Source organism: Aptenodytes patagonicus, chromosome 3 (genome assembly GCF_965638725.1).
Source record: "Aptenodytes patagonicus chromosome 3, bAptPat1.pri.cur, whole genome shotgun sequence".
NCBI lineage: Eukaryota > Metazoa > Chordata > Aves > Sphenisciformes > Spheniscidae > Aptenodytes > Aptenodytes patagonicus.
The window spans coordinates 104,764,005-104,789,052 of NC_134951.1; the positions used below are offsets into that span (position 1 = coordinate 104,764,005).

General features: G+C 41.9%; 1 protein-coding gene across 12 annotated transcripts in view; it reads left to right on the forward strand.

Annotated features, from left to right (window-relative positions):
• The window catches only part of TRERF1 (transcriptional regulating factor 1), a 102,503-nt gene that overhangs the window by 48,996 nt on the left and 28,459 nt on the right, over positions 1–25,048 (forward strand). For 11 of the 12 annotated variants that reach the window (XM_076334477.1, XM_076334476.1, XM_076334486.1 and 8 more), the window contains one exon: positions 24,120–24,217. The gene's annotated coding sequence lies outside the window, so the exon portion shown is untranslated. Of the gene's footprint in view, positions 1–5,343; positions 5,387–24,119; positions 24,218–25,048 lie in introns of those variants that run through there. The other variant, XM_076334481.1, reaches the window with a different exon arrangement.

The window sequence follows — 25,048 nt, forward strand, 5'->3', positions numbered from 1 at the left end:
CTTAGTCTGAAGATTCGTAACAAAGCTTTATGTGTTCCCTTGTTCCCTGCTTCCTCTGCCTTACTGCGTGGACATACCACTCTGCACTTCTGCAGAGGATTAGGTATCTTAATGGATCAGTTCTGCAACCTCTGTGTGTGTGTCTGTTGCCTACTGTTTGCGAGGGCAATGCCTGATACTTCAACATGTCCTTTGTCCTGAGGTGGACAGTTATGTTGATGTCCCAAAGGGGAAATTCTGAGCCTTTTCTGTTAGTGTTTGGTCCTGTACCTTGAAAATCTGACATCCTGCAAATACAGAGAGGACAGGCAGGTGTTTCTGATCTTTCCCCTACCTAAAGTAACTTACTCATTGTTATGAGCTATGTAAAACTGTAGTCTTTCTCTGAATCTTTCCGAGGTCTTCGTCATAGCTTGTGGCAAAATATTGTGCAAACTGAGCACTGAATAAAAATAAAATAAGAAAGGAACAACAGAGCACCACCACAGAACCAAAACAACTAAACAAACACACATTTCCTTTTAGCAGCTTTCAGTGTATTGCTGTTTCAAAGATGCCCTTGCTTCTGCATGAGGAGGGTATATAGGAACATTGCAGTCTTTCACAATTCTTTTTTTTTTTTTTATATCCTTGATAATTTATCCATCTCCCGTTAGTGTGGTTGCTTCAAACTTCTCCGTCTCTTTCTGTACAGAAATCTGTCTTTGTCCCGAGTTATTCTTGTCCCCATTTTCTGAACCTTTTACTACATCTGCTATCTCAAGAAGAGATATGATGATAAGAGCTGAACACCGCACTCTGATGGAGAACATGCTTCTGATTTATGCTGTGGCACAACAGTGTTGTCGGTCTTATCCTTTAGATAATCACGTGAATGCTTTTGTCTTTAAAATGGGAAAAAAAAAAAATTCTAAGTTGTATCTTTGCATATCTAGCTCTGTTTTTCATTTATTTGCTGAAGACTTGATTCAAATATTGAGTTACTCCAGAACTGTTAAACCCAACAATGAGTTTTGAGTGCTTCGCATTTTTCATTTAAATGCACTTTGCTTTTTATTGATCTGTAGTGGATTTAATTTGCCCCTTGGCCTGGCCTTGCATGGTTCATCTGGAATTCTTTCCAGTCTTCTCTGGTTTTGACCAACTGTAAATAATTTTGTCATCTGTGGATTTTAGCTGTTCAGGTTTTTGGGGGGAGGGGAGAGGAGGTGTTGCCTTCACATCTTTCCAGTTCGTTCAAGAATACATGAAACACTGCTATCCTCGGTGTAGAGCTGAGGGCGTCTCTCCATTGATCTTTTTTTTGCCTTATTGAAAGCTGTTTCTTTTGTTCTCATGTGTTTTCTGTGTCTCTGCTGCTTTCTAATCTGCATAAATGCTTTCCCTAATAAACCTCAATTTTCTTAGTAGCGTAAAAGGATTTTGTCAAATATTGCTTGCAAGTCCAATTCCCAGCCTTTTTAAATCCATACTTATGTTGACAAGCCAAAAATACTCATGAACAGCAAAGAGAAAAGTATGGAAGTGTGTATCTGTTGGACAAGCTAACATTGGAAAATTGTATCCTGTCGAAAACACTTGAATTATGTGCATCAAGTCTATAGCTCTTCCACCGTCAGGACACTGTTGCTCCAGCCTTTGTTTGCATTGCTCGTTGTTACATCCTAATCCTTTGTTTAGGATCAGTCCATTTGGAACGCAGAGAACTGTTTCTTCAAACTGTTTCCGGTGACAGTAGTTGTCCTGCCTTATTATTTGTCTACCTGAAGGAGGTGGTTTGAGTTTATTGAGGGGGTTTTAGTTCTCGTAGCAGGTCCCTCAGCTTTTCCACCCCTGCCTTCTGCTGAGAAAGTTCCCTTTCCATACATGTCACTTGAAGCCAGGACATCTATATATGTTTTAGACCGCTTATGAAAATATTGGAGCCCTAGAAGAAATGTCATACTTCTTCCATCTTGCTGTTAGCCCACTGAATGCTGTTACTCTGTTGTCAAGACAGAGACTTCAGCCCTTCTGGTGGGGTTTTGCTCTAGCTTGTGAATGTATGTTTCTCTCCTGCCTGTAAAGTGGGGTTTACCAGGCCTTTGACTAGAACTAAGTTTACTGAGTAATGCCAGTTTATCTTTTTCAAGTAAATACTACAAAGGCAAATGGTAGGGAGCCTTTGTAACTCGCATCAGTGATCTCCCAACATCTGTGGTTCTTAGGAGGGGTTTGATTCGCCTTCGTAGCATCCCGTTCTGTTTGGGTTAGTGTAAGATGGCAATATCTGAGGATGACTTGAGCTCTGTCGAAGGAAACATTACAAAGAAAGAAACTTTCTTAAAGTTTCTTTGAAGCTCAGGAGTTAAGTAATAGCAACTTTTCTTCCCAAGACACAATTTCTGATCCAGTTATGTAGAGGGCTTCACTGATGTAAACCAATTTTGGTTCTGCCTTAAAACCACTGTGGGAAAAGGTCTTTGTACAAGGTTTGGTTTTTGTTTGTTTTTTTTTAATCTGTTACAGTATTGAAGTATTAAATAACTTAATACTGCAAGAGCTTATTCTTTCCAGTCCATAGCTTTCCCTGAGAAAAAGTGAATGCGCCTCCTCAGAGGCACTTTGAAGATGATGCTACACAGACACGCAGGGATGTACGCACATGTGTGCGCATACACCCAAACAGCACTGAGTTCAACTTTGAAAGCCTGGGGTGGTGAGGGGGTAAGGATGTGGAGGAGAGAGACCACGCTGGTCTGTTTGGAGACTAACACTGTGTATTTAACTTCAGAAATCATGAAGTACTATGCTTTTGTGATGTACTTATTTTATGTGTTCAAAAGCATGCTCAGACACATTAAAAAGATATTTTCCAGTGCATATTATTTCTAAATTACAAATCCCTCACACAGGAAAGACACAGCATGCTTTTCTACAAAATTACAAGAAAGTTTTCTCCAAACTCCACAGAATGGTTAACTAGAGCAGTTGGGCATTTTGTTCCTGTATGTTGTCTTGAATCGGGAAAACATAATTGCTGCGACTGGTGCATTTAATGGCCTCGCAGATTTCTTAAAGGTAGGTTCAGAAATTTGTACAGTAGATTATAGTAGGTTAGCATAGGCCAGGTAAGGAAAACTGATTATGAAAGACACATTAGGCGCTTCAGAGGAAGTTAAATTTAAGCGGAAATTATTATTTCTCTTGAAGTGGACCCTTACAGAAGTGCAAACTGAGTAATGCAGCTGGATTGAGAAGCAGGTTGCATGTGCTGCAGGGACTGCTTGGGATGAGGCAGTACCGGTGTGACAAATAGTCCATCTCCAGGTCCCTTTGCTAAGGAGTACGTTGATTCAAATTCTGGGTTTATTTTTAAAAAGTCCTCCAGGATGGTGATGTGAAACTGTCAAGAACCATCAGGAATGTGAACGAAAAACTAGAAGAGACATCAGGTAGAGAAAGACTGTCAGAGAACAAGGATGGTCTGGAAAAGGTTCAAGCAAAATGCTTTTGGTTTTCAATATAACGAAGGCTATATGTTGCTGCTCTTGAAGTAAGCCATGCAAAGCCCCAACTGTCTCTTTACTGCAGAAATGCCTTTGTTCCTCTGTGGTATTTTAGAAAGCCACATCTTCAAGTAAAATTGAATTTGACTTGCTTTTGTCTTTATATTGTTGACACTGAGTTACCTGCTTATCGGGGCCTCCATGACAAGCATGTGTATCTAAGATGCCACCAAGGGATGGTATCCTTGAAAGGCATTTTCCATGTGGTCCTAAAAATAATATATTCTGAAATGGAAAATGTGTTTCTCCATATTCTTTTATAAGATTTAAATCTTTTTTTTTTTCCCCTGTTGCCCTCAGAAAATAGGTTGACTGAAAGGCTGATTATCAAATTAAATTTGTGCATGTTTTAAATAACTTTTCACATTGAATCTCTTGAGACTTTTATCCCTGTATCTGCAGAAATGTCAGTGAAACTTATCTTAGTCCAAGATTTTACCAGGGCGAAATCTCAAAAATGTATGCATTCATTCCCTTCACCCTCTTTTTTTCCAGTTCTATGCCAAGTTGCACCTCTTCTCCCTTCCCTTGGGTCCTTTTTCCTAGTGCTACTTGCCCAGATGAGTTTAGGCTTGGGATACAAAGGCACATCTGCTTCCATTAGCCAGCTGTTACACTCCTCTGTGTGTGTATATGGATTTTTGTTTGCCACAAACCAACTTGTTTATCATGGCTGGTTTGTAGAGACTGGAGGAGCTTCTTAGCACTACATAATATTCTGTGCAAGGGGAGGTGGTTACAGTTAGGAATAACTAGTTCATAAAGTAGGACGAAGCTGTTTTTACAGGAAAACTTGCTCTATTTTGCATCTGTTTCTTTTGAGTGATGAGTGGAAAAAAAAAAATCATGATTTTTGCTCTTAATTCTGTGAATTCCTGTAACGTTCAGACAAAACGTGAATAGAATTTACAAGATTATTGCAAGATTATGCAATGGTCCCATATCTGTGAGCAGTTCAGGGAAAAAAAGTCACTGCTACTTGTACTGTCACTTAAATATGAGAGAGAGACACTTCCCTCCCCTGCTTCCTGCCTCCTTTTATGTTCTTTGCAATGTGAATATACTAACATCTATTTGAAAGTTATTTTTGTCACCTAGGCCTTCTCCTTCACATCTACCTCAGAAGCAGTGCGTGCATCTCGGCGGCATGTGTTTGTTTAATCTAAGGAAGAGCAAAACTCGTTCAGATGACTGCAAAAGCAGGAACAATTGTTAGGCTGAGAAGATGATGGCATGCATTTGTTTATCTCACCTTTAAGGTGTTTTGTAATCACTTTTTCCCACATCCAAAAGATAATTTCCTAGGAGATAATAGTTAATTGATACAAATACTGTGTGAATTATACTTGCATCAGTCACCTTGTGCTACAGCAAAGGAAGAGAAAGAAAATGGATAGTGGTCCTTTTTCTGCAGTGTGTTGAGGGCCCTTGACTTGCCCTGAGGCAAATAAACAAAATGGATAGATACAATAGAGTAGAAATTCTTTCCCCCCACCCCCCCTCCCCTCCCGTAGCTCCTCACCACTTCTGGTTTTGCATAGATGTGATGGAACTGTTGTTTTTGAGTGTTAAATAATATACATACTTATGTAAGAACAAGCTCTATCCCTTTTTTGTGGGAGTGGTACTGTGTGTTAGGATTTTTTTTTTCAGACACACGACAGCAGCTTTAAGGGCTGCTGAGATTCTCGCAAAATTTCTTCCTTACGGTGCCGTCCAGTGGAAAAGGCCGGCTGCTCGGTGGCTTGCATGTGGTGCGGGAGGTGCAGCTCGGGCATTTGCTACGTGCCGTTCGGCTTTTGCTACCACGGTGGTCTAATAGGACACGCGGCACTTTGGTACGTTCAGCGGTTGTTCTAATTTAGGTGGTTTGGTGTGGGTGGGCAGCTCTGTGTGTTTGGGGAGTTTTCAGCTGGGTGGGTGGGTTTGGTGTGTTATAGTGTTAAATACAGTTCCAGAGGTGGCTCTCTCGTGGTTCTCCAGCATAATAGCAGAAAAGTATTGGATCTTTGATGTTTGCCTTGCAGAAAGTTTTCCCTCCTCTGTGTTTTGTACCATTGCACCTGCCGCATCGCAGCCTGCTTTCTTGTAGCCTTGTCTTCGTTAGCGATGCGTTGTAGCCTGTCCACAAACCAAATGATGTCTGGTCCCTAAAAAGCTGATGCTGCTTAGTTATAAAAAAGGTTTAACTGGACTTATTGCTGTTACAAAAGACAGCAGTATCAATAACGGGATGTTCTGAGTTGTCCTAAGTTTAGGCTTCTGACCAGATCAGCTAATTTCATTAGGCTCCTGACTTCATTAGGCCCTTTTGCAATCAAGTGGAGACAGAGGGTCTTTTCTTTAAGGCAGCTCAGCAGGAACTGAATTTCAGTGCTCTGGATCACCTTCTTTTCTGGAAACTTTCTTTTTTCTTTTTTTTTTCTCCTTTTTTTTTTTTTTTAATTGGCTGTATAGGAAACCTGGAGAGATGAGCCAACCAAGTTGGCGGTGGTATCAGTTGCACAGTTGTACCCACAGTTGTCAAGTAGGACATCTTTGGAGGGCGATAATGAAGGCATTGGTCTGGAGTCCTGTTTAAATAGTTTGCCCAGTGCAAAATACTTTTTATAGCCTTGAAGGAATGCTTACATCTTAAAGAAATATCTATACCTGCATTTCTTGCTTTTCTAAATGCAGTGGGCCTTTGTGAATTGATAGAGATACAAGATCAACTCCTGAATCTCCTCACTGTTAAGAGCAAAACACAAATTGAAACTACCCGTAGTCAAATGGGTTGCAGAAAGTAACACGCATCACTTACTCCTTTCAGTAAAGTGCTCGCTAGCATATGAGCATCTGTATACAGACAGATCCCTCCTGTGCTGCTAACAGCTGTTGATAGGCATTTTCTGTGATATTAGAAACTGCTTCAAAACATTCTGCCAAATGGGAGCCCAAAATGTCCTTGTAGGTATTTCTTTCCTAAGTGAACTGACAAGCCAGAGAGGAGAAGAGCATTTGAGAGAGCATGCGAGTGTTTGACGCAACTTCGTGAATTTGAAAAGACGGAAAATTTTGTATCTGGCACAATTTGGAAAAGTGCTGTTAAACCAGACAAAATTTATTTTGTTTCCATTTTAAAAATGAAATGAAAAATTGCTGTAGGAGTTTTTCCCCTTTGATGTTACATTTTTGAGTAAAAGCGTAACAACTTGGACGGGGCTAGTAGCTGGCTGGTGGAAGCTTAGTCTGTACGAGGCCATCCTCGTAGGGAAAGGTGGGGAGAAATAGTGTGGTGCGAGTCTGTGTGACCCCTTTGCTGAACAAGCAGGTCTGCTGTTTATTACTGGAGTTCATCATTTACGGTTGTAAACTATAAACTGAGGGGGAGGAGGATGTGGGTGGTGTAACTCCAGCCTGTGCTGTTGCCATCTGAGGAGCGTATGGCGCCGTCTGTGGGGGGCTGCGCCTTAACTCTGTCACCAAACTGAATTTGGTGGCAAATTTGTGGGGTTTGCTGCTCGAACACGCAAGGCCAGTCCTTGGTGAACCTGCCCTGGTTTCAGGGAGATGTTTCAGCCATCGCTGGGAGACCTTAACTGCATGTCGCCTGCTTGTGTACACTGGTTTCTCCCACACATGCATTTTTCCACTTGTCTTCTCCACTCCTCCCGTTCACCTCCCGTATGCTGCTGTAGCTTCAAGTGGTGCAAAGGGGGCTGCCTGTGCAGACCCCAGCGTTGCCTCTTAGGGCTCTTCTTCACTCTGTCCGAAACAAGTAAATGTGGACTTGCTGAGCAGAAAAGACAGATTTCTCTCTCTAGTGGTCACTTCTTGGTTTTGAGGGTGGAGAGAATGGGTTTAACATTATGTTTTGATGGAATGTGTATTTAAATTACTACTAAAATGATATCTTTGGAAAAGTGTTTATATATTTATGGAAAAAAGAGCTATTTTGGATAGTTCTTTGAGGTAAATGTACTTGTCAAAGAATTTGAGTCGTGTGGTCTTTCTGAATGCATTTGACGTGATTGTTATTCACTTGTACCATTTGTTTCCTGTCTCATTATATAAGTTAGCAAACCACTCTAGGGTTACCTTTACTTTTATTTGCATTAGGAATTGCACCATGAAAAATGTTCTCGTTGGGTTGCCTGCTGCTGAGCCAAGAGCTGTAAATAAAGTGGTTTCTAATTGAAATACAGGAGGACCACAGAACCATTATAATTAATGTACTCTCTGGTTTTTCTCTTTCTCTCTCCTTTTTTTTTTTTTTTTTTTTTTTAATATTACCACAGATCTTTTTTTTTTATAAAGTGACCTAAGTTTCTCTTCCTCCTAGTTACACTTAACTTGAAATAGTCAATTCTTGCTGAACCAAGTGCTCCAGGCCTCTGTTTGACATTTATAGCCTCCTGCAGGTGTACCTACCTCTGATGCTGTTAGTGTTTCTGTATGCTTTTCTGGGTAAGTGAACGGTGCTAGGAAGAATACCTGAGGCTGCTTTTTTGCCTCCCCCCCCCCCCCCCCCTTTTTTTTTTTTTTTTACATTACAGAATTCACTTATGGAGAAGAATACTTTTAGATAGGAGTAAGGAAAAGGTATTTTGTGGGAAAGCATCCATGTGAGCATCTTGTGATCTGCAGGCAGATGTTACTGAGAAGTGGTTTGCTGTTTTTGACTGGGAGGGTAGGCACATTTTGCCACTCGTGTTTTAATGGAATACTCCATCTGCTGTCTAGCCAAATCTCTTTCTGAACATGAAAGTTTTGTGCCAAATGTAACATCAAATCAAGAGAAAAGAGGTGGGGTGTTTTCTTCAGTACGCCGTAAATGTTAAAACCCAACGTGTCTGAGAGGGTGGGTAAATCCAGATCTTTTTGTGTCTCTGGTTCTTTGCTTATTTTAAAACAGCAAATATGTGTAATTCCAGCTGGTTGTTAATTTGGAAACACATAGGCAAGTATTCTTTTTGTCTGTAAACGGCTGTTTCGTTGGGTTTTTAGTTAACTAATTTGATATTATCTGCTTTATTCATGGAGTTCTCATCACAGACTATCTAATGTGTTGGATTCCTGCCTCTTGTGATGAACGTTATTTTTACCCTTTTTGCAAAGGCTGGTGATAGCCACTAAATAGATTCCCCCCCCCCCCCCCCCCAATGTTAAGGAGATGCAGCGACTATGTCATCCATTCTTAAGATTCAGAATTCATAATACTCATGTGTTTCGCTCTAATCATCTGCACTTATAATTTTTAATTTTCTGATTCTCTTTATTGACATGGTACTTTTTTGTTCATATATGACAGTCATGAATCATTCAGCAAGTTATTTGATTCACGTGGATGATTTTTCTTTTTTTTTTTTTAAAGCACTCGGGGGGGAGGAGAACAACTCTTTTCTTACTACTTCACCAGATTTAGGGGTAGGAGCTATGAGGATCTTTCCTTCCCCCTGCTTATTAGAAACAAAGCAGATGCTAACAGCCCTGTGAGTCCAGAACTGGCCACCTATGGTGGCCCTTTGGACATGGGAATGGAGTCAAAAGCCTGACTTGTGTCAGGATTTTCCATCTTACCTAAAGTCTTTCAGTGTAGGACTTTCCCAAAAACATGAACCCGCTGGAAATTGTGACATTCTCAAGTCCAGAGCAAGTTCCTTCTGATACTAACCCGATACTCAGGAGGCAGTTTGTCCATTTGAGGATATGGCTGAAATGAAAATAGAAATGACCCTACTGTCTTGCTAAAGATTTTATTTTTATTGAGCATCATCTTGTTGTTAAGAGCCTATAAGATGATGAGAAATAGAAGTGAGATCTGGAAGAAGTAGTGATGGTGATTTTAAAGTATCTGGAAATGTTCAGGTAATATGAACCAGAAACCTCTTGCTGACTCAGCGTCCTGTGCTTGGGGGCATATAAAATGTGCTAGTCTCTTGCTTGTGTGAATGATCTATACCTTGGACAGCAGAGCAGTAAAGTCATGTCCACAGAGTTATGCTACCATTTTTTCTCCAGGGTAAATGGGCTGTGTAACCCCCTAAAGAAGTAAAAATAGTGATCAACCACAGATTGTAGAGTGATGCTGTATGTCTTACCAGTGGAGAAGTTGCACAGCCTGCACTCGCTGTTCTTTGTGCTTTGAAGAGGATGAAGACCTATGAGCATTCCCAAATCTCATCTTCCCCAACAAACTCATCAGAAGCCTCAAATTAGAGAGGTCTAAGGTCTATCCATCTCAGGATTTCATGTCTAAAGTAGTCCTATGTTGTCCAGAGAAAATTACTAGTAATGTATGTTTTACTATAAGAAATATTTTTCAGTTCAGGACTTCATAGTTCAGACTAGTGAATAAACCGTCAGAATCTCATCTTCAGGTTCACCCGACAGGAACGGGCACATCTATTGGAAATAAGGACATAATCATTTATCAGATGGATCTCCAGGACCATGGTCTGTAATTGTAGCCTGGTTTGCTGGTGAACAGAGAGAGGCATCACCAGCTGCCTCAGCACTGCCTGCATTTAGTTGTGCACAAAGAGTACCAGAGAGATGTTTTTCCTCTAATACAAACACAGAAAGATTGTCTCCATTCATCATCAGCTCCTGATGTATTTGTGGCCTGCAATAGGTCACGTCTGGAAGGAGAGCACTCCAAAAGGCATCTGACTGGAAGAGCAGCCTCTGGGTTGTAGCTTCTGCTGGTACACCAGCGACAGAAAGAGAAGGCTGGAGCTGGCTAGAAGTGAGGCACACCAGACTGGTACTCCTCTGTTTTCAACAGTTGTTTGCATTGTGCAAAACCACTGTAACAGTATTTCAGAAAAGACCGTTATCTTATCTGTGTGTCAGTGGGCTGGCTCAAGAGAAGGTCTCTGGGGAATGATGGCGCAGACTTGCAGGGCTTCAGCAAGTGTCAAAAAGTTTGATAATTCAATTATAGGTCTCCCTGTGATGGAAGATGACTTTATACCATTCCTCTTTCTGGCAAGCGCAGGAGATCTCAAAGGAATGGGGCGTTATGGATGGTCCATTCAGACCATTTCAGCCTTGCAGAACTCAGTGCCTGGAGTTAATGAGATTACAGCTGAAACTTTCAGTGTGCAAAGGAATTTCAGTCCACTGTTGAATCTAGACCTGGGTAAAACTCATATGCAGAAGATGAAAAGAGAGATGCAGCTTTTGAGGTAACTAGGGATTACTGGAAAATATACCAGCAGGACAGTATGGGGCCACATAGACTTATCTGAGTCCTGCATTACCAGAGACATTAATGCAGGGCAAGATGAGGTAAAGAATGTCTTAAGGTTTTTCTGTAAGATGGGCTTCCTCCAGGCCAATGCCCTGTAGGAAAGCTAAAATAAAAATCGAATCTATAGCAGGGATCTCAGTATTTAAAAAATAAAATTAAAAAATTTAGGCTCACTGCAACTCTTCACTTTTCAAGGATAATCTTTAGACATTCACGTTGTTATATTATCTGGTACAGCATCTGATACACAGGCTTTTTTCTGTAGCTTGAATTTGCAGTCCAGGAATGCTAAGAACATGGCAGAAAACAGTACTCTTTCGATTATCTTTTGTCTCATGCAGTTACTTCTTATGCAGAAGGCTTGTCTCTGAGTCTTCTGTAAGGACAATTTGATTAAAAAAAAGTTTGTTGTTTTTTTTTTTTTTTAAGGTAGGTCCATTGCTTATTAAAAAAAAAAAAAAGCATTGTTTTGCACAAGCCAAAATCACGTTACTCTTGTTCTGGCTGATTCTTAGCATCTGAAGGAAAACAAATGTTTGTACATTAGGTATTTGGAGGCAACTTTAAATCATGTATGCAGTACCTTCATTATGTATTATCCGTCCTTCTTACTGTCTTTTAACTGAACCGTGGTAATAAGAATTTTCCATTGCAAGATAAAGGAACAAATGTAAGGTTGTACATACATTGGAGAAAATCCTTTAATAATGTTGTAGCCCTCCCCGTGAGGTCTCTGCTTGAGATCTTTGTCAGATGAGACTGCTATTTGAACACCTACCTTACGCTCATGCAGGTTGATGCTTTCCTCCTTTGGATGTAGTCTTGGGGGAAGGCTGTTTTGGAACGCCCCAGTGCTGTGCTGAGTTCAGTCACTGTATGCCTACTGTCAGCCTTGCTCTTTGGTAAGGGTGAGTCCCGACTCTCAGATAGCACAGTGCAGTGCATGCCACCTGTATACTTTTTTTAAGAGAATTCTATCTTTTATTTTTATTTTCAGTAACACTGTATCCATTTTCATACAACTAGTCAAATCATTATTCAAATAATTTCAGAGAGATGACTTTCTTGCGCGACTTGCATCGATGCTAAAGAAACCCTCAGCCAAACCACAAACAAGACACCCCCTCTCCCCCCCTCAACAACCCCACCACTCTGAAGAGAAAGTTTTGCAGCCTGCACCTAAGTTAAGGACCATGAGGTTTGACCAAGAGGAATAATGGTGTTTCCTTAACACAAATGCTAGTGTTGTGCCATGGGAGCTAAGTGCAGGGAAACAAGGGCAAAGCTTAGCATCTCTTCAGGCCACACAGAGGTGACACCAGCCTTCACTTAGAAGTGTGCCACTATGCTTTCTGAGCAGGAATATTTTTCATCATGGGAGGGGTTTCTGAAGACTTGTGCCTCTGCTAGGCTGCACGCTCTACCTTCCCTTGTGCCTGGCTATGTTGAAGCTTTGGGGACATCTTTAGCTGCTGACTGTGGGTAAGAGAGGCTGAAGCACTGCCTGCTCAGGTTTGGCTGGCATTGCATGAGCTGCTTTTGCTTCTGACTTGCTCAGCACGTTTGCGATGTCTCTCACCTTTCATTTCTGTTGCAGTTGTTTTTACCTTCTGTTTTAATTGTTTTTTAAATAAACTCAGAATCCCTCCTTACTCCCCTTCTACAGCCCCAAGTTACATTCGCTAGTATTTGCGGTGATGAGGGCTGTTAGAAATGGCATTATTGGTTGCATATTTCAGTCATGAAGAAGTCCACAGTCAGAACTAAAAATACCTGAGGTTCGTGGCATCACTTTTCAATCCTCTGGTCACGTTGCTTGTAGCCACTGTTCCTTGGGCAGTTCCCAAGGATGCATCAGTGGGGAGGTTAGCATCCATCCTGCTCAGAGTTGCAAATTACTTTTCCAGTCAGATCTCTTGGGTAGATACTCCAGAGAGGCTTGAATCTGCTGTAAGTGAAAAGTGAACAGAAGGGAAACCACGAGTGTGTCAGCACCACCATCTTCTTTCCAGAATCCTGTGATAAATCAGATAACACTGTTCTGAGAACTGCTTGCTTACTAATTATTGAAATTACAGACACAAAGAAAAGGTAATGTTATTAGCATTTCAGCTTGAGTCTAGGGCTTGGTGATAAATGAGCCTTGTATGCCATAGGTTCAGTAAATGATGAAAAAATGAAGTCTGTGTTTGCTCACTCTCTTCCTCCATAAAAAAAAACAAAACCGAGCTGATCTTTAAGTAGAAATGGTGTCAGAAATGATGCGGTCTAAAGGAGGAGGTTGTTTTTATTTTTATTTCTCCATTTCCTCATCGGGTGGCTCACAGTACACGTAAACAATGCAATAAATAAATACTCGAAGTTCAACCTTAGCTAAGAGAACCATGGAAAATCCTTTAATGTGTTTCTAAATCAGAGGATAAAAATGCATCTCCTACAAACTGGTAGGAGAATTATAGAGCAAGTCTTTAAAAGCATGATCTGGAGCAGCCTAGATTTCCAGATAGCACACTCTGAAACTTAATATCCACATAAAACAATTGATGAAAAATGTTGATGTAAAAATATCGTGTATCCATTTGAGATAACAGTCTTTTAGAGAGAGAGAGTAGGCTGAAAAGCTAAGGCAAGCTCTATAAAGTGGTACTGAGGTTCTGTCTGCTGTGCCGCCTTGTGGAGTTTGAGACTCGGAACTTGATATGTGGGCATCTGAACACCACCATGTCTGAACGCAAGACCTATCTGAGCAGAATTTATGCTAGGCCTGTTATCTAGGTTGTTTAAAGGTATGAGCTTGTTCTGAAGATATTGGAGGTCTTTTGCAGACTGTTCAGAGACATAATTCACAGAGGCTTCTCTAGATGACAGCAAAAGGGAAATCACAGATTTTAGCAAAAGTCTGATGCCTCAAGAAGAGAAAGAGAAACCAGTGAGCAGGCTGTGGAAGGTTATTCCAGAGGGGAACCTCAACAACTCAAGTAAACAGGACTTTAGAATATGTCCACTGCTACCTCCTAGCAGCCCAAACTTTTATGAGGTTCAGTTGGCACAGATCCACTTGCTTGGAGGGTAATTATGCATAATTCGTGCTAGATTCAGGTCACTGTGACCTCAGACAAAATTGGGACTGGATGATCCTTGGGCTCCCTGTTGCAGAGCCCCCAGTTCCTTCACCTTCGTGCAAAGCACTGTGCCAGGATGCCAGTTGGGTTCATGGGGAAGAGTGGGGACAGAGCCTTTTGGTTCTTGAATTGTCTGTGACAATAATTCAAGCTTTATCTGTGACAGAGCTGAAAATGGTATGAAATGGTCAGGCATATATTGCTTTCAGTTGGAAGTGTGATGCTTGCTAACATTCCAGCAATTCTGAAGGATGACTTGGTCAACTGGTAGAGCCATAGATGACAAGCAAGTTTATCACCTTCTTCAAAGTGTTTCCTACTTTAAATTCATTCCCAGGAGAAGATCCTATGGTGTTGTACTGTGCCTGCTGTAGAGAAGGCTTCCTCCCTGGTGCTTGTTAGGCACTCTCTGGAAACTCCTTTCTATTGTTCTGCTAAGAAACAAGCTGGCAATTTTATCAGAAATAAAGCTTTAGCCATTAATTTGTTTAAAAGGCCCTTTCCTTCAGGTGCTGTTTTGTTTGGGTTTTTTTTCCCCTCAATTGTCCACAAACTTAAAAAAACAATACAAAACAACCCCCCACCCCACCCCCACCCCCCCAAAAAAAAACCCCACTGGCCAAATAATTCTCAGTAGCTTACCTGGGAAGGGAGACATTACCCTAATCTGTGTTTCTCTGTTTATATTTCTCTCAGGTAAGTGTTAAGGAAGATGAACTTGCTCCTTGCAGAATGATATGAGTTCACTTTGTCACTTCTATATCAATAAAGTACTTTTGTAAGGTGTCCTGTGTGCTTTGTCACAAGTTGGCAAAATTGGAGAGAGTGTTGTGCTGCTGGACCTGCATTTAGTGTGAGCAATAGCTTGAAAGCGAAGTTAGAGGGGATGGTAACATGCATGCTCCAAAATTTAGGTGGTCTTCTAAGAGAAATCGTAGAAGCCAGTTCTCAAAGCTTCAGAGGCTGTGTATCTGTACCTGTAGGGTAATTGCGCAAAATGCTCATAGCTTAGCTAGGAGACCTTTTGGGAGCGTTGTTGTTTTTGCAAGTACTAAATGCAAAATCTGAATTTTTTACAAAAATGTGTCCGTAAGTTGTGGTTAGCCATGCTCCCTTGCCTGCAAGCTGAAGGCACCATGGTATTAAAAAACATTATCCTTTCCCCTTTTCTGTGCTACTTCTGGTTACATGGAATACTAGGAAAGGAAACTGAGGATTGGCAAATACTACCTACTCTACAGAAAAGTCTGTACAAGGGAAAAGATTTCTACAGGGGTGGCTAAGAGCTTTGAATGTAGTGAAGGAGAAAATACTCAGCAGAGCTAATACTTGTGGGGAATAAATTCTTCACAGAAAGTTGAGAAAGCTGCTGAGTGTCAATGTTCCTCTGAAAATGGTAAAAGTAATTGTAAAAGCTGAATGGCGTGGCATTTAATTATGTAAGGAACCAAAGGGGCTAAAAAAATAATAACTTGGTATATCAGAAAGCAATTTAAAATATAAGCTAGGGAAAATGGAATATTTCTGTCACAATAAGATGAATGCCACCAATGGCTGCATTGATTTCTTGTCTCAAGTTTTGTTCCAAACGCATCTGTAACTATGGAGGGGAGGGGGGGGAAAAAAGACATACTTTTGTTCCCTCAACCTCCCAAGCCAACCCATTCCCCTTCTCAGCAAGAACGGTGAGAAAGATTTGGATAAATATACAAACAGGACTTAAGAATTTAATTAGCTCTGTTGGTCGTTCAATCTCCAGTTGTCTGATTTAATTGTCCCTTTCAAAGGGATCATTTGAAGCAGAGCTCCATATGCTCTGTGAATGTCAGTAAACTAAGCTTGTTAGTGTACAGTGCGAAGGCCAAAGCTGAATTCTTGTGGGTATTCACAGCCTTTAATAAATAGTGTGGCAGTGCCGAGGAGGAATCGTTCCTTACGCCCACTCACCCTTAAGATGTTTCCCTTCAGTTCAGAAATGAATATTCAGTTAAAAAGTTATACATCTTGTGTCTTTCAAAATATTCTTGGCACTGCATAGGAGTCTGTCTGCAGAGGGGTGGGATGGGGTTTTTTTTTGGTTTTGTTTTTTTTAGCTCCTACCTTCTGCACGGAGGATCTGGAGCCAAGCAGTAGCTGTTAGACTTTTAGGTTTGTCTGCTTATTTGTTTGGGGTGGGGGTTTTTTTGGCCTGGCAGTGCTGTTTCCTGAGCCGTAGAGCTCCTGCTCCATCTTCTTGGGGCAGGGATGGCACGTTAGCATGGCACGAGAGGTCCAAGCGTTAGGTTGTTGGGATCTTAACAGAAGATCTTGCTGTGAAGTGTTCTCAACTCTGCCAAACTGGAACAATTACGGCTAAAGCTCGTTATGGGGAGTGCCTGCTTGAAGATTTTTTTTTTTTTTTTTTTAAATGATTGGGGAAATTCATTTAGGAGAGTGGCTGTTTTCCGGTAATTTTGCGAAGGGAAAGAATAGTTTGAGCGTTTTTCAAGGAAGCAGGGTTGTTTATTGACATTTTTTGCAATGATTTTGTTTGAACAGTTTCAGTCACCTCAGAGGTTAAAGTAAGGAACTGAAATTTTGCAAGAGTGTAGCCTTACAGTATTAAGAATAACGAAAAGAAGGGCTGGTTGAAATGTGTTGCAGGAGAACTCCTTGTACTGAATGATTAGATGATAAAGTGCCAGAGGAAATTGCTTGTAGATAAACGAAAGCAATGCGTGCGGGAGGAGGAGGGGGGTCACAACGCGGTGTATGCCCTGATGACTGCTGCACCAGGTGTTACGGCTCTGGAAGGAGCCTTTGTGGTCGTCCTGTAAAAATGGCAGCGTAACGATCGGTAAAACAAGTGTCAGTACTCATTAGTGAAGGAACAGCAAACAAAACGGAAAGCATAAACGTGCTGCTGCGTAAATGCATGGTGCTCCCCTGTCTTCAATACCATGTGCAGCTCTGGTCCTCCCTGTCTTCCATCTCACCTCCCCCAGTCCACAAAATCTTGTAAAGAAGAAAAAAAATCCAAAGTACGAGGTGACAAAGAGCCACCAGGAGTCCTTGGTCTGCAAAGTACCTGACATGGAAGAGAACCACAAAAATTATGATTGTCACGAAGAAGGGGATGGGGAGTGAGTGTCCACTGTCCTCCCCAGGAGATGAGCATGAAACAAGCGTGTGAGAGCTGTGAAGGGGAAGGTGATGGTTCCTCGGGCAGCTCTGGGGCTGTCAAGCTTGTACTGCTGGCCAGGATGCTGTCCGAATTTAATAAGGAGAGGACAAGAAATGGTTGTGTGGCAGGAGGTATAGGTCATGGACCTGAGGGAAGAGAGCTGAGTAGAGGTAGAGGAGAGGAGGCTGGCTAGGTACCAGAGGAGTGACACCTGGCGTGACGGAGGAGAAGAAAATGCATCTTGGAAAGGGACTCAGTTTTGAAGAAAGGACTGGCTTAGGGAAAGAAGAGCAAGGAAGGAAGCAGATGAGCGCAAGAGTTACAGGAATGGGCAGGCAAACCTCTGCCTACCCAAACACACTTGCTTACAAGGTGGGGATGGAGACAGGATTGTCAGAGTGAATCTGAGGTTCTGCTGTTGGCAAATACCTCTCCAACTCAGATGAGCGTTTCACTAGTATGCCTTCCCCCGGCGGGTGACAGCCTGTCACTGCCATAATTTTACTTTATTCAACTTCACTGGTTTGCATAGAGGCCGTATTAGACTGATGGAAGAACCATTCCAGCTTTTAGACAATACCGTGTAATGGAATAATCCTTTTTAAATGATACCACACAGATAAGATATTAAGCCAACCTCTTTCAGATTAAACGCCAGAATGAGAGTATGCTTTTATAACTTCATTTTAGGCTTGTTTTGCATAAATGCACTTTATGAGAAAACTGTAAACTGCATTTATTATTATTTTTTTTTCCCCTCCAACAAAACTCTTGTCCAGCTTGGTACATATGATGGATTTGCTGTGAAGATAAATTAAACTCCTGTAGAGGGAGGCTATGTTGGATCCCCGATTAATTTGCTGCGGTTGTTTGAAGTTATGTAATGAAAGATGGAAGGAATTGCAAGAAAGAGTATTTTCTCCTGGATGGGACAAGCTGAGCCCTGCCCGAGGGAACGGGGTTATATTCTGGCCAGTGCCACAGGGTAGCTGCCTGATGCAGTCACTCAAGGCAGGCATCTCCTGGGTAGTCACCAGTTACGCCTATGGTGGTCTCTTCTAGCGTGAGCACCCGTTTGCTTTGTGTGACTGGTAGGCATCTGACCAGTAGCTCGAGTCAAAACCGCTTTAAACATAATCTAGTGTTGTACAGTATCTCTTATCTGAAGTGCTAGATCCTACATGTGAAAAATTACTAGATTTTGGAATTCGTAATCGGTCTGTGCCATAGTATCTCATCTGTACGATGTGTCGTTAGTCTAAGAGGTTTGCTGTGGAAATAAATGTAACACAATATTCCTGAAGCATTTCAAAGATGTAGAAACGAACATATAAAAATAATCTTGCATGCGTAAAGAATCCTGTCCTAAGAAGATAATTTGAATTTTTCTCTAAGAAATAAGGTGCAACCAGTAAAGCTGAACACGAACCAGGGAAGGGCAACAAAATCATGAAGTTGATGGTTAAGAGAGAACTTCCAGCATGTAGGGAGAGACTGTGCTCTGGTGTAGTTGTGTAAGTGAACCAAATTAATGGTACATGATTGATGATGATAGTTCTGGTACTTTCAACTTTTGTGTTGCTGTTTTTGCCAGTTGATATTACAATCTTTATTGCTTGTTTAATACATGTACTCTGTTGTTGTTCTTATGTTTCTTATCTTAAGGTGGCTTACTTTCTCCTTTTCTGCTCCAAAAATAATTAAATACTGTTTAATCATGACCAACAATTTAGATAATAGGATGCTCTTGGTCACCCTTGTTGTAATAGAAATAATGACAAATACAGTAGAGAAAACTCTTGTGTTTCATTGATTTAAAGTAGGTGAGGTTTTTTCATTTCATGGGAAGGTTATCAGCTGGTGCTTGTGTATGGTTAGGTAGACAGGCGGCCACTGGTCAGGAGAACCGAAATCCCAAATGACCCTTTTTTTTTTTTTTTTATTATCTCAGAATCACATTTTGGATGCTCTGATGATGATCTATAGGAAGTCTGAGTTCCCAATTTTAACACTTCAATTAAGTTCTTAATGTCAAATGATTCAAAAGTCCATCCCATTAAAGTAAATATAGCTATCCTAGAAGGGTATATGTCTAACATTTCACTTTACTTCGGTAGAGGATATGTGTATCCTCATCTTTGATCTGTATTGTTCTTTTAATATCTAAAATCTGCTGTGCAGCTGTAGCGTTGTCCTTGGAAGCACGTGGCCTGTGCCAGGCACGCTTGACCTGGCTTGACCATGGGTTGCATGGAGCACGTGCGTGGCCTTCCTTGCTGTCACTGCTCTTCATGGTGGTTGAGTGGGGCATCTTCATCAGCCAGACAAAGGTTCTCCTCGTCCTAACCTGCCATTAGGCCTCAGAGCAAGTAGCAGAAGTTTGGAAAGGGGATCAGCATCTCAGAGCACGATGTAGTCACAGCGGAGGCTGAAAGACCTCTGGGAAATGATTCTGTATGGCAACCTGCAGCCAAGGGGAGCGGAAGTATTGCAACAAAAATGCTGCCCCCGAGCTGCTGCCGCAGCCTGATGGCGCAGGTAACGTAACCGGTACTGGTGTCTGCGTCATCGCTCCTAGAGCAGCACTGTGTCCTTCTGCTTCTCCTTAAATCTGCTCTGTGGAGGCTCCTGCAGGACTCATTCAGCCTTCATCTAGAAATCTTCCTCTCATGTGTTGCAGTAACTTGCAGGTAGGTGGAAACTTTGAGTTTCTGAACTGTAACGTGGCTGGAGAAAATCCCTGTTCTTTGGTGCGTTGCCTAGAATTTTACTGCCATCCTCCATTTTATCCCTGGAAAAATACCTAGTTTAACTTTCAGTGTGAAGCTTTGCTGATCAATACGTTACAAGCATAGTAAAGTTCAAGAAATTGCCTCCATTACTATCTTGAGATGAGAAATTGATTTAGCTGCATTCTCTCTCTGCTAATTCGTCTGTGCTTCACGTTCCCATAAAAGGTATTATGTGCTCCTTATTTTCCAGCAGTGTCATCAATCCTAATGAAGAGAGAAGAACAAAAATTTATATTGCGTGTATGGGATAGCTGATCTCTGACTTAGCTCTTAATTTGTAAATGTTGCTGTAGGCTTCACTTCTCAGCTTCTCTTTACTGTGCTTCAGTTATATGTAAAATCTAGGGGCTTGGGATGGGAGCAAAACTGAAGAATATGGCAAAGGAATATAAAGTTAGATTGCTTTTTAATCCAAACCTTAAAAAAAGAGATGCTGATTAAAATTTAATGGCAGGAATTAAAACCTCATTTGTGAATTTTATGTACTTTTGCAGTGTTTGGTCCTGTGTTAATTACATTGGGACTGTTTTCTGTATTTATCAGCCATCAGTTCACTACCTCTGGCTCTAAAATGCCAAAAGTTTTATTCTTTAACTATGGTATTATGTATGAGAGCTTTGCACATATCTGCTAATTTACATACAACTGCATATGGGTGGTATTGTAGCTCTGATGATGAAGGTGGTATAGTAGGAAAAGCAGCCAAGACAAATAAGAAAAACAGGAAGGGGTTTTCCTGGGCATTCCTGTTGTTGCTCTTCCCAGTGTCCATCGGCCTGGCCTCTGTAGGAAGCTGCCAGGGATGGTTTGTCTGCAGAATACTTTGGCATTTTTAGATTTAATACTAGCATTTGTTGTTCTAGAGCAGGTGGATAAATGAGAAAGAAAGCAAAACTATGTACTGTGACTTTGGTCACTGCTCATGATATAGCAGGGTTTTTTTAATGAAATTTAAACATCTTGGTAGGTTCTAAACAGCTGTGTTAAACTGAGGCAAAAAAAACGCTTTCTCTTTTGGCTTCAGTGACGTTAACCTCGGGTTTTCCCTGTGTCTCTGAATATTTCCTGTTACAAACACTAAAGCGATGGTATACACCTGTCAGTTGTCTAGAAGATTCAATATGCCTGTTACAGCCTTAAAGGTGTTAAAGACCAGTATAAAAAACAAGTTAGATAAAGCATTAAGTACATGTGGGCTCATTAAAAACTGTCTTATTTCAACAAAGAGGCAAATTCATGGGATTTTCTGAGAAAAGCCGTCAGCAGATAGGATGCAAGCAGGTAACGAATGGTTTGCTTTCGGGGACGTTTGTAGCATTTCAGCTCACATTTGTAGCAAGATGTGGATGCACACAGGTTTTAGTTACTGGGACTCAACGCAACAAAGTTGTAAGCAAAAACTCACTTGGATCCAAGAAAATCCATGCATCCCTGTGCGATGCTACCAGCACTTACCATCAGCTGAGGTGTTCTGTCGAAGAAGGACGTTTTGGGCAGGTCAGGCTTTGTAAGGAGCTCCGCTGTCTCCTGTGGTGCGTGTTTTGGTGGAGTGGGTTGGTGTCTGGATTGTGCTGTGGACCAGTCTCTTTCCTGTGGGCTTGGGGGAAGGTGAAGGGGGAAGCAGAAGCTGATGTTGGGCAGGGCAAGGGAGCTGCTTGAGTTCATCTCCCCCACCTTGCTGGTGGGCTAAGGGAGGGCACTTGTTCTGTGCAAGGAACTGCTGGACTTGGGGGGCGGCTTCTTGCTGTATGTAGTAATAGGTCCCAAGCACTGTGACACTATCAGAGATTTCTAAAGAATAATTTAAACAAGTGAATCTAGCCTGAAGGTGAGAGGAGGAAAATGTTGATCGAGGTTACTGAGGTTATCTGTGCCCTTCTCCCACAAGCAGTCATTTAGACAGTTTCTTCTTAAGCCTGGAATGACTTTCCAAAACCTGGCAGGGCTCGATGCGAATGAAGAGTTTCCCATTGATGTCAGTGAGCTGTGAATCGCACCTTAAGCTTCCAGGCTTGTTTCATAGAATAAATCATAGAATACCAGGTTGGAAGGGACCTCAGGGATCATCTGGTCCAACCTTTCTTGGCAAAAGCACAGTCTAGACAAGATGGCCCAGCACCCTGTCCAGCCGAATCTTACAAGTGTCCAATGTTGGGGAATCTACCACTTCCCTGGGGAGATTATTCCAATGGCTGATTGTTCTCATTGTGAAAAATTTTCCTGTTGTGTCCAATTGGAATCTCCCCAGGAGTAACTTGTACCCATTACCCCTTGTCTTTTCCATGTGACTCCTTGTAAAAAGAGAGTCTCCATCTTCTTTGTAGCCACCCTTTAAATACTGGAACATGGTGATAAGGTCTCCCCTAAGCCTTTTTTCTCAAGGCTGAACAAACCCAGTTCTCTCAGCCTTTCCTTATATGGCAGGCTTCCCAGTCCTTTGATCATCTTTGTGGCCTTCCTCTGGACCCTCTTCAGCCTGTCCACATGTTTTTTACATAGCGGGGACCAAAACTGAACATATGGTATTCCAGGTGTGGCTGAGTAGAGTGGGATAATGACTACTTTCTCTCTGCTGGTGATGCCCTTGTTGATGCAACCCAGCATCCTGTTGGCTTTCTTTGCCGCAGCAGCACACTGTTCACTCCTATTGAGCTTGTTGTCCACCAGGACCCCCAGGTCCCTTTCCACAGAGCTGCTCCCCAGCCGGGTAGATCCCAGCCTGTGCTGCACTCCTGGATTATGTTTTCCCAGGTGCAAGACCTTACCTTTGTCTTTGTTGAACTTCATAAGGTTCTTGTTAGCCCACTCTTCCAGCCTATCCAGGTCTTCCTGCAGGGTGGCTCTCCCTTCTGAAGTGTCCACTCCCCCACTCAGTTTGGTGTCATCAACAAACTTCATCAGGGTACACTTGATCCCATCATCCAGATCACTTATGAAGATACTAAACAGCGTTGGGCCCAATATCGATCCCTGGGGGACCCCACTTGTGACAGGTTGCCAGTTTGAAAAGGAGCTATTTACCAGCACCCTCTGGGTGCAGCCTGTCAGCCAGTTCCCCACCCACCGCACAGACCACTTGTCTAGACCGTAACACATCAGTTTCTCTAGGAGGAAGCTGTGGGAAACCATATCGAAAGCCTTGGAGAAATCCAGGTAGACAATGTGCATCACTTGCCCCACAGCAACTGAGCAGGTTGCTCTGTCGTAGAAGGCAATCAGGTTTGTCAAGCACAATTTGCCCTTGGTGAATCCGTGCTGGCTTTTCCCAGTCATGTGCTTCATTTGACTTGTGATAGCCCTCAGGAGGATTCGTTCCATAACTTTCCCAGGGACTGAAGTAAGACTGATGGGCGTATAATTTCCTGGATCCTCCTTTAAGCCCTTCTTGTAGATGGGGGTGACATTAGCCTTCTTCCAGTCTTCTGGGACGTCCTCCGTGATCTCCACAACTTCTCAAAGATAATGGAGAGTGGCCTCGCAACGACGTCAGCCAGCTCTCTTAACACCCTCGGGTGTTCAGGGCCTTCCCTAAAAGCTGTCTTGGCAGCAGCACCTACAAAACCAAATGTGTTGTTTTCATTTAAATAATTTAAGATGCCTTGTCTAGATATCTCTTTTGCACTGGGTGACAACCTGATTGTATCTCCTGCACCTTTGACTTTCATTAATCCCTCCCTTCCTGATTGCTATACCTTCTCTTGTTTGTGTGACACTCGTCATGTAGGTTGCAAGCTCTGGGCCAGCAAATCTCCTCTCCGTGAGAGCATCCAGCCTGTCTTTGGGTTCTGTCAAAGCAGCGTAAGACGCTGTGAAATCTTTATGTAGTCTTTGCAGTAGAGGACAATCTTGTTTTATTTATTGCATCAACATAACCCCTTCCTCATTTTGCAATAGGCACCAAGCTGAGTAAGAAGAAAAGATGAATTTACTCGTATTTCAGTCTGTAATTTGAAGGACTGTGGATGTATCAGTCCCAGAGATTTGACAATGAAGCAGTCTCTCACTATTGATATGGGAAAGAGGTTCTTGGTTGTTCTTTAAGGGAGTTATAGTGCTGATAGATGTCCTCTGCAGTAGTGACTTGAAGAACAGAGTAGCATGGAGATACTGTATTGAATAGAAGTTAGCATTTGCTTGTGTTACAACAGGAGGCTCATTCTTGCAGGTATGCTCATGGTTTGGGGCAAGCTGGTGGTATTTTATAAGATAATCACATGGGGGGAGAAACTAATTTCCATTCTTTTGCTTTATGTTTAGATACATCACTTTGAGATCACAGAATGAAAGCAGCATGAAATGTTATGGCAAAGACAGCACAGCAAGATACAGGAGTCTCACAAATCCTCAAAAATCAGGTAATGTTGCAGCATCATATGTCCACTTTCTATGAGGCTGGCTTGTTTAATGAGGCTCAAAGCTTTTTGACTGTTTTCCAAAATTTGGGCTTCTCAGTCTCTGTGGCTTTATTGATGGACTTCTCAAGTATGACTAGTTGTGTGTTGGCTTTGTGTCCTGTAAAACATTATTTTATGTACCACAGTATGTATGACACAGGAGATCCCCATACATTTAAATCTTTCTTAAAGGACTACCTTGGCTACATTGTCTCATACAAGCAAAATGGACATTACCTTAATTTAAAAAAAAAGAAAAAAAAGCAGCAGCCATGGTGGTCAGTTCTGCATAACCATTGGATTTTACTTGGCTCCATTGCTAGGTACGAACATGATGTATTTTAGAGGGATTGACTTTTCAGAGGGTCCTGCAGCTGCATTTCTGAAAACTGTCTCCTTTGGGGGAGATGCTGGGCTCCAAGTAGCTGTTCCCTCCCTCCTGAAAGCTTAGCCATATGCTATTTTCCACATACTACTACTTCTGCCTGGTTTTTTTTAATTGTTTTTTTGTCTCAGGATGTTTCCTTCTTGCCTGTTTTTGCAAATCCTAGCATATGTTCTCTGACTGTTTCACAGCATTTACAGTTACAGAAAAAGGCAATCACATTACAAGCTTCAGAGCGTAAACACTGTAGAGGTCAAATCAACAGCAGTGACCAGAGGTTGTAACGTAGCCCCATACGATAAGTGGCAAGGTCTAACCTCTCTGTCCTAAGATCTTCATGACGGGGTCTTGTCATGTCTGCAGAACTAGGATCTTGCTGGGGAAAAACAAGTCACTCACTTCAGTAA